Below are 8,219 nucleotides of genomic sequence, written 5' to 3' on the forward strand. Positions count from 1 at the left end.
CCCTGCTGGCCCTCAGCCCCTCCACAATGGCTTCATTGCTCAGCAAAGGGGATGGGAAGCTATAAAGAGACCCATAATGGCATGGTATGTGGGCAATCTGGGACCATAACAGTGGGACCAGTGAAACCAGCCCTGGGGAACTGGGGTTAACCTGTCAATCACCAGCTCCTGTCTGAAAATCCTGGGCTTTGCCACAGTAAGCAAATGGTCTGCAGTGTGTCAGGCTTGTGTCCTTCCCTTGGCATAGCCTGGGGAGGCAGCGGCGGTTGGAGGGGGGCACAGGAATAGCGACACACAAATCATCTCTCAGTCCCCATGTTTGCCAAGTGCTGGAAACCAGCCCGTGCAATCAGAGGGTTTTTTTTCCTTGGCTGAATTTGCAGGCGATTGCTTGGTGGCAGCAGGAGGGGAGAGGAAGAGGAGAGTGGGGCTTGGGGAGGCATGCATGGAAACGTAGGATGCAGAACAAATTTCTTCCTGTAGGAAACAGTTACTGCTCTATGAGGCTGTGCCCCCTGTGCAGCAGAGCAGGGAGGGAAAGAAAGAACTCTGTACCCTAAACTAGATAAATAGACAAGAAACTCAGGATAGACAAACAGATTATCATCAGTTTGATTTATTTTTTACAGCATACCATTCAGGTCTGTACACACGAGGTAGATGCAGCTCCTGCCACAAAAAGCTAATAAACTAAATCAACGAATAAGACTGATGCTGCTGCAAGTGAGCAGAAATCCAATGTTTTATTTATGGAAGAGAAGTAAGGAGATTTAGTTCCAGAGTAAGATGAATTTAATGAATTTAATGAATCATCACAAAGCAGTGCATCTATTTTCTTTTTTATTTTTAACTACTGTATTACACTATCGTCAGTTGATTAAAGCCCTTCTCCTCTGATGGATCAGTCTTTGCTTACCTTTCCAGCCACACACCCTCGGAGCACTCATCCATTTCATCTGCATTGTGTTGGTACAGCACCGTGGCAAACTACCTTTAATTCAAAACCCAGTTTCTCTTCCCTTACTCAGAGTCACTCTTTACTCTAAACGTTCTTCAACAGAGACTGAGACCTCCTGTGGAGAAAGGGTCTTTGATTAGGGAAAAAAGGGCCTGTCCTCAGTCAAGTTACCAGACTATTCTTAACTCTTTCAACATTAAAACTATTAATTAAAATATTTAAAGATGTCTGTGTTCTCATGCAAAATCAGCACGGATTTGTCCTGCTGCTATCTTCCCAAGTACACACCATCAGTCACAGGCTTTCAACCATCTCTGGAGCTAGCTGGAGATTTTTTAGGCATAAGGAGCAAATGCTTCAGATGAGCTTTTTTTGCTCCCATTTTGCCTCTTTCTGTCATTGAGGCCCGTTTCCAAGCTTTGTGGCACCTTCCTTTACTTGCTTGCTATTTCAGAGCCCCTGGGATTAAGAGGACGCTCATGCAAGATGTAAAAATTGCAGATTATGATCATGGAGTAGCATAGAAAACACACGCAGACCTTCACGTGTACATGTGCATGCACAAAGAGCCGGGTATAAAAACTTCATGTATAAATGCTTATGCCTATGAATGGATGCATAAATATATACACGTATGACCATACATGCATGTATGTGTTTAGGTATATAAATATGTATGTGTGCACATATATACAGACACAAAACTCTTCTCCATGCATACTTTTCATGGATGTGTTTATATATGCATGGATTTAGATGAGTGCCACTATGTATAAATACTATTCACTAATATCCTCATGTGCTTATATGCACACAGGTATGTTTGCTCCCAAAATATATAGAACAGCTACAGCCATACATTGACAACTGTTAAGGAACAAAGTGAGATAGAATCATAACATTTAGGAGATTTTATCTACAGCCCTGTCTACGATGGGGTTTCTCCTGTTGCTCTGGCATCAGTACAAGGATCTACTGGTGCAGACAGTACTTGCTTGCTGTGAATAGGGATCATTCAGAGCCCTCTGTAAATAAAGTCTCTATGGCTGTTCTTGCTGAGGAAAATATAAAGTTTCTCGGTGTCATTTTGCTGTTAATTAGCAAAGAAAGAAAAATATATTTCAGGTGAATATTTTTCACTAGCAGAGGTTGTGGCACACAAGCAACACTAAAGCTTTGAAAATAAGGTGAGAGGCAAAGGAGTGCTGGATACTATAGGTCTGCATTTATACCTCTGTAAAAGCAATGTTTACTTTTAAAATATGAAACATATTTTTTCCCCAGGCCTCTGAAAATGAAAACACTGAATTCAATATTTCAAGAGGAAAATATGCATTTAAAGCTCTTCCTGAGCCTGCTTGCAACGTAAACAGTCAAACCATTAATGGCTTATGCTGGCTACAGAGCAGCCCTGCCATTCTGTAGAGCCGCTTCACGTGTAGCTTGTAGGCTTCATGTGTCCTGGCACAAGGAAGGTCTGCCTCCCCCTCCAAGGCATTCATGTCCATGTCTCCTTAGTAAAAAAAGTGCTTTTAAATACCTGCTTCCCTCTTTCCTCCCACTTCTGGATGGTCAGCAGAAGACCCTGGTCCCTTGCTCCTCCTGAAATCAAATGCTTCAGACTGATGGGAAATTGTTGTGCATAGCCAGGGAGGTTTTTTCTCCAAACAATGGTCCCATTGAACTATTATCTGAGTGCAGATGGAGAAGAAAAGGTATGTAGATGCTTTGTATCAAGGCAAAGAAGGTGCCAGGGGAAGACAACACCTGAACCCATATGGGTTTTTCTGACTTGGGTTTGCACCCTGGTCCCTCGCTGTCCACATCTCTGTTCAGATTATGACTGTTGCATCATTCTCAGGCTGGACAAGACAAATATATATTTTTTTTTGAGAAATCTCCAGTACAAAGTGGGATTATCTGCTGTGCTGATACCAGCACTATGGGTAAAAGCATGTTGCTGAGCGTGCTACATGGCTGCAGCCTCAGCGCTCCTACCAGTGGGTGGGCAGAGGGGCTGGAGCTGCTGGGGCCATCTTGTCCCCACTGGTGTGAGACCATACTTGCTGATGCCCATTGTTGGATTGCCAGCTCAGATGGATGAGCTTGGCTGAACTGAGCTTGGCTGTGCTAAGCTTGTCTGCAGTGTTTGGATGTCACAGCATGGATGAGCCATGTTTAATACCATGGCAGTGTGAAGCTCACTGTTGGAGTGCTTAAACTGCTGGGAGACTTCAGCTGGAAAATAATATTGTAAGTGTTTAATGGGGCTGGAGAGCCTTGGCACTGCCCTACCAACTGACACAGCCTCAATCCAGCCAAGGCTGCTACCTACGGGTGAATGAGACTGCATTAAAATAAATGCCTTTCCATAGGCAGTAAGGTCCAGCAGAAGGCTCTAGTGGGAAGTCAGGACATGCAGCTTGTCCTCCCCAACATGACCAGTCAAGGAAGCATCATCCTCTGCTCCCAGGCAAGAGTGAGGTTTTCCTTTGCTGGCTGGTGACTGGAAGCTCTGTGTGATGCCCCATGCTTACTACTGCAATGCTCACTGTGCTGCATTCTCCTTTGAATCCTTCCTTGTTTTTCTAAGAGCTTTTTCCTGGTTTGTAAAATACCACTCTGATGGGGGCCTTCATTTTTTTGACTGTCAAATCTGCCAGCTTTGGGATGGGCCAGGAAAGAGCAAAGCCCAGTTTAAGAATAAGCACTATAAGTACTAAAAAGCAAGTGCATACTGGTACAGGCAGCATTGCAGCTGGGAGAGGTGGGAACTTCTCATTTGTTATAAGACAAGCAAGTCTGATAGCATAAACTGTATAAATGCAGATTCTTTCTCTATTCCTACATGTGTAACTTTTCACAGGAACATAGATCAGATGGGAAAAGCCCCCCAAAAATGACATTTTAGTTTCAATAATGGCAGACATGCTTTTTTTTGATTTGGCATTTTACTTTTTCAGTTTGTTTTGCTCAAGTTTTATTTTAAAGCAGTGTTTTAGTTTTGTATTTACATATTTCCAATAAACATACCATTACTACATTTAATATCTTAGTAAAAACTTCACTCTGTAACAAGCCAAAATGAGAAAATCACAATGAATCAGTCCCTGAGGAGTTTCCATGCAAATGACCCAGAAGAATGTGAAGGTTTTCTGTGGGATAAAAGGACATCAGACTTCAGGGATTTCAAGACATTTCCAAACTTCAAATAGAGTTCAAGCAGAAGGCATCTAAAATTTTGGGGGTTTCTTTTTTATTTAAAAAAAAAAAAGGAAAAAAAAAAGAGAAAAAAAAAAGAAAAAACACAGTGTTTGTAGCCCTGGCCCGTATATACTTCTTAGAAGGGATCTGGAGATGCAGCTAAGTCATGCTAGTTGAAGCAGCAGGGCAAGAAGAGGGTTGGGAAGGGAAAAGAAGCCAAATCCCAGGTAGTTTACTGTTGATTTTTATTTCATTCTAAACAAACCTGTTAGTTGTACTAAACACAGCTTTCTTGCCCTCCAGCCACCACAAAACTCCAAGGTTTAGCAAAATGCTCAGTAATTTTTTTGGCTTTTTCAGGCTTTCTTTTATGTTCCCAGGTGAGTGTTTCTGAGCTGGATTCACAGCCTCCATTTTTCATATACTCAGAGAAACGGTGGCAAAGGCTGCCATTTAGTCAAAGCTCCAATTCTTGTATTTTATCCCCATGGTGTTTCTATTTCAGTTTGTTTCAGGGACTGGAGGAGTCCCTCCCAGCCTGCTTCGTTACCTGAAAGGATATTTACTGCACTGCCACTGTATTGCAAAAGTGATATTTACAGCAGTGGGATCAGGGAAAAGCATAAAACAAATGGTTTAAAGGGTGAAAGACTGGGGAGAAATGAATGGTTTTAAATATAACCCTTTTGATAACTCAGGTTCAAAAGAACTGCTGTTTATCCTTTAAGCTGCAAATGGCTGGCAAATATCCTTGTGCTCTGATACTGTAAATAGTAAATGCTGTTTATGGCTAGTCAATGTTTATGTATTTTATGGGTCACATTTATTTCAGAGGGATCATTTTTTATTTGCTGTGTTAACCTTGCCCACATCTTCCCCCTGGGACCAAGTTGCCTCCTGGGCTCTGTTCCTGGCTCTCCCGCTGACCACCTGCAAAACTTTGGGCAGCTCGTGTCCTCCCTCTGTGTCTTGACTTCTCCAGCTGGACAGTGCCACCGACAGCACTGACCTGGCCCAGAAGTCCCTAAGGGTATCTCTGTCCTACTAAATGGCTTGAATGAAACAGTACTGTAAGACTTACTTGCAAAGATGAAGGTCATCGTGCGGGCAGCTCTTTATCTCTAAGGTGAATGAGCCAAGATACCGGCTGGGTCAAGCCAAGCTGTACAAGAAGACATCCTACCAAGGTAGGAAGATGTGGGAATACAGATCATCCAAGAAGAGCAACATCCTTGCAAAATAACTTTCATGAACAGAAATGTTACAAAAATCCTGTGGGCAGACACATGGATGAGAGAGATCCTCAGCTGGAGTCCATGGGGGAGGTTGGCCTGACGGATGAACGCACAGACAGAAAGCCAACAGCAGCAAAAGAATTTGGACTGATGCATGACCACAGTGCCAGTTTCTGTCATTCTGGGCCTACCACTAGGGATAGCAGTTGCAGCAACTTCATTCAACTGATACAAGTGAGTAATTATCTTAATGAACTGTCTGCAGGCAAGCTGAAGTGAAGCCTGGTTTTTTTTTATGTTTGATTTATGCAGTTATAAAGGTACCTGTCCCAGGCACTAGGGTCTGAATCCTGGAAGGTTTATAGGTGTCATTCAAATCAGCAGGAACCAAGGCAGCAAGAAAACCAAGAAGGGCAGTGAGGTCCCTGTGGTGCAGGACAGTCTGCAGTGACAGACTCCTGGAGAAATGCTACATATCCATCACCCGGGATTCCCTCTGCCGCTACAGGGCAGTCAGCGCACTGGCTTACATCAACTCTAGGAGATACCAGGGAATGCTGCCAAGCTGCTGTCTTTGCCCTCTTCAAGGTCTATTTATACCCACTCACGGGCATCAGAATACCCTTGAGATAGGAGAGACCTTTCCATCACAGTGGACGCTATGAGTTGACCTGCCTGGGTTTGAGCACAGCTGTTCGTATTGCATTATGCATTATTTTTGCCAAGTCACTAGCAGCTCCATCATGCTTCTGGATGCCATTTCAAGGTCTGATAGAAGTCAGCACCAGAAAAATGCTTCTGACACTCTGCAGGCTTTACTGACACTGTATTTTCTGCCATCTTTGGTGCTGTTTAACATCCAGGAGGATTTGTAGAATCCAAAGTTTTACTGAGTTTTGACGTCAAAGAGCCTCTCACAAAATTGTGTGGCCTGAATTTATTGCTGGAGCAACCTGTGCTGGTTACCTTCACCAGAAATCATGTCCCATCAGTGGACAGGTTGATGAAATGTTTACCTAAAAGGCTGTGAGAGGCGCGTGGGAGCACTGCCGGTACATGACTGGTGTTTGCAGCATTGTCTCGTTGGGAGCAGCCAAAGGCTGAGGGAAGAAGCCTTGAGGAGGTCTGTCTGGTGCCAATAAAACAAAACACTTCTGCAGTGGCATAGAATATAACTTCAGCCATGAGGACTACCTGCCAGTCTCTAGGGTCTTGCTTAGACCTTTAGTAGCTCTCTTGCAGTCTTGGGAACTGAGCCTGGTTTTGAGAGCAGACCAGAATCTTCATCACACATTCTGCAGTGTCCCTCCCTCCTCTGACTGGCTTCATGATATTCCATGAATTCTTTTCCTTTCCTTCATACCTCAATTTCCCTTTCTGTGGAACAGGGAGACCAGTGTTTGCTTGTTTCTTTTTCAGAGCAGAGAGAGGTATGTCTCCTCCACTTGAAAGCCCTGGCACCAGAATGCCTAAAAAAGAACAAGGCAGCAAACAAAGCAGAAACTCTGAAGCAACACACAGACACTCAAAGCAAAAAGCCTTTTTTTCCACTGGAGCTTTTGCTCTGTGTCAGATGGGGGAGAAAAGGCACAGTCAGTCAGGTAATCTAATGGCCATCTCTGGAGCCCTGGAGCACCTCCACTACCATGAGATGCTGCTGCTAAGGTGGTCAGGTCCCTCTAACATATCTGTTCTGCCAGTGCTGAGATCATCAGCTCAATCTACTTTCTATGTCAAAGAATTGCTGCTCATTTCTGCTGCATTGGGAAAGAGCAGCAGTGTATGCAGCAGCATTAAGCATACGTGTGAACTGGTTCTCAGCCTGCGTTGGAGAGACTTACATTAGTAAATCAGTTTAGAGAAGAAAAAACAGTATAACAGTGGCATATTACAAAGAGTCTTTATCAGTCTCAAAACCAGCATTGATAGCACCACTGTCTGACTTACTAACAGGCTTGGGACAGCTTGTGTTCAGTTTGTGTTGGCTAAATTATCTAACATTTCAGCAAACCAAACCCACTTCCCGTCTAGGACTCAGCCCCTGACCTGGCAGGAAGCTCACAATAAATCTATACATTTTATCAGATTTCAGGGGGGATGTGAGCCAAACATTCACAGGGAACTATTCTGAGCTCTGGAGAGAAAACACTGCGTGAAGCAGAAGGGTCTTCTGGCTTGCTAAGAGCTTTGAAACATCAGGATCATTTAGAAGATCACGTGTGTGCCCAAAGGCTCGACTCTTCATACACATTGAAACAAACCCTGTCTCTGCAAGAAATTCGTTGAACATACTTTAGCTACTTCAGCTGTATTATCAAAGTCAATTAAACCAAGAAGCTTAGGGGATGTTTAACCCTGCTGCAGTAACTAAATAGCCAAGAACATTATTAATGGGAATTTAACCGGAGGTAGAATTTGAACTATTTAAAGAGATGGAAAAGGATTTTTAACACAATGTAGTTGGATCACATTGAGGAACTCTCTTCTGGTTTAGAAGCCAAGTGAAATGTTAGCATTTCTCTGAATGATGTTTTGGGCAGACCGGATTAACAGGGTGTTGGTCAATGTTGGCCCGCAGAAGGCATCCCAGTGCTGTGATGGTTGTCACACACAATCTCAGCAACTACAGACTCTGATGAGGAATCTTAAAGGAAGGACTGTGCTTTCAGATACCTCCCTAAACAAACAAGGAGAGAAGCTCCACCCAAGCGTCCCATCTCCAGACCTGGCTTTAAGTACTGCAACCAAGGGAGGCAGGTAGCTGGTAAGAAATGAGAAGCAGAAAATGTCAGCGTCCAGCCTGGTCCTGAAAAGGGCTGGCA

This window comes from Falco naumanni, chromosome 3 (assembly GCF_017639655.2).
Source record: "Falco naumanni isolate bFalNau1 chromosome 3, bFalNau1.pat, whole genome shotgun sequence".
Taxonomy (NCBI): Eukaryota; Metazoa; Chordata; class Aves; order Falconiformes; family Falconidae; genus Falco; species Falco naumanni.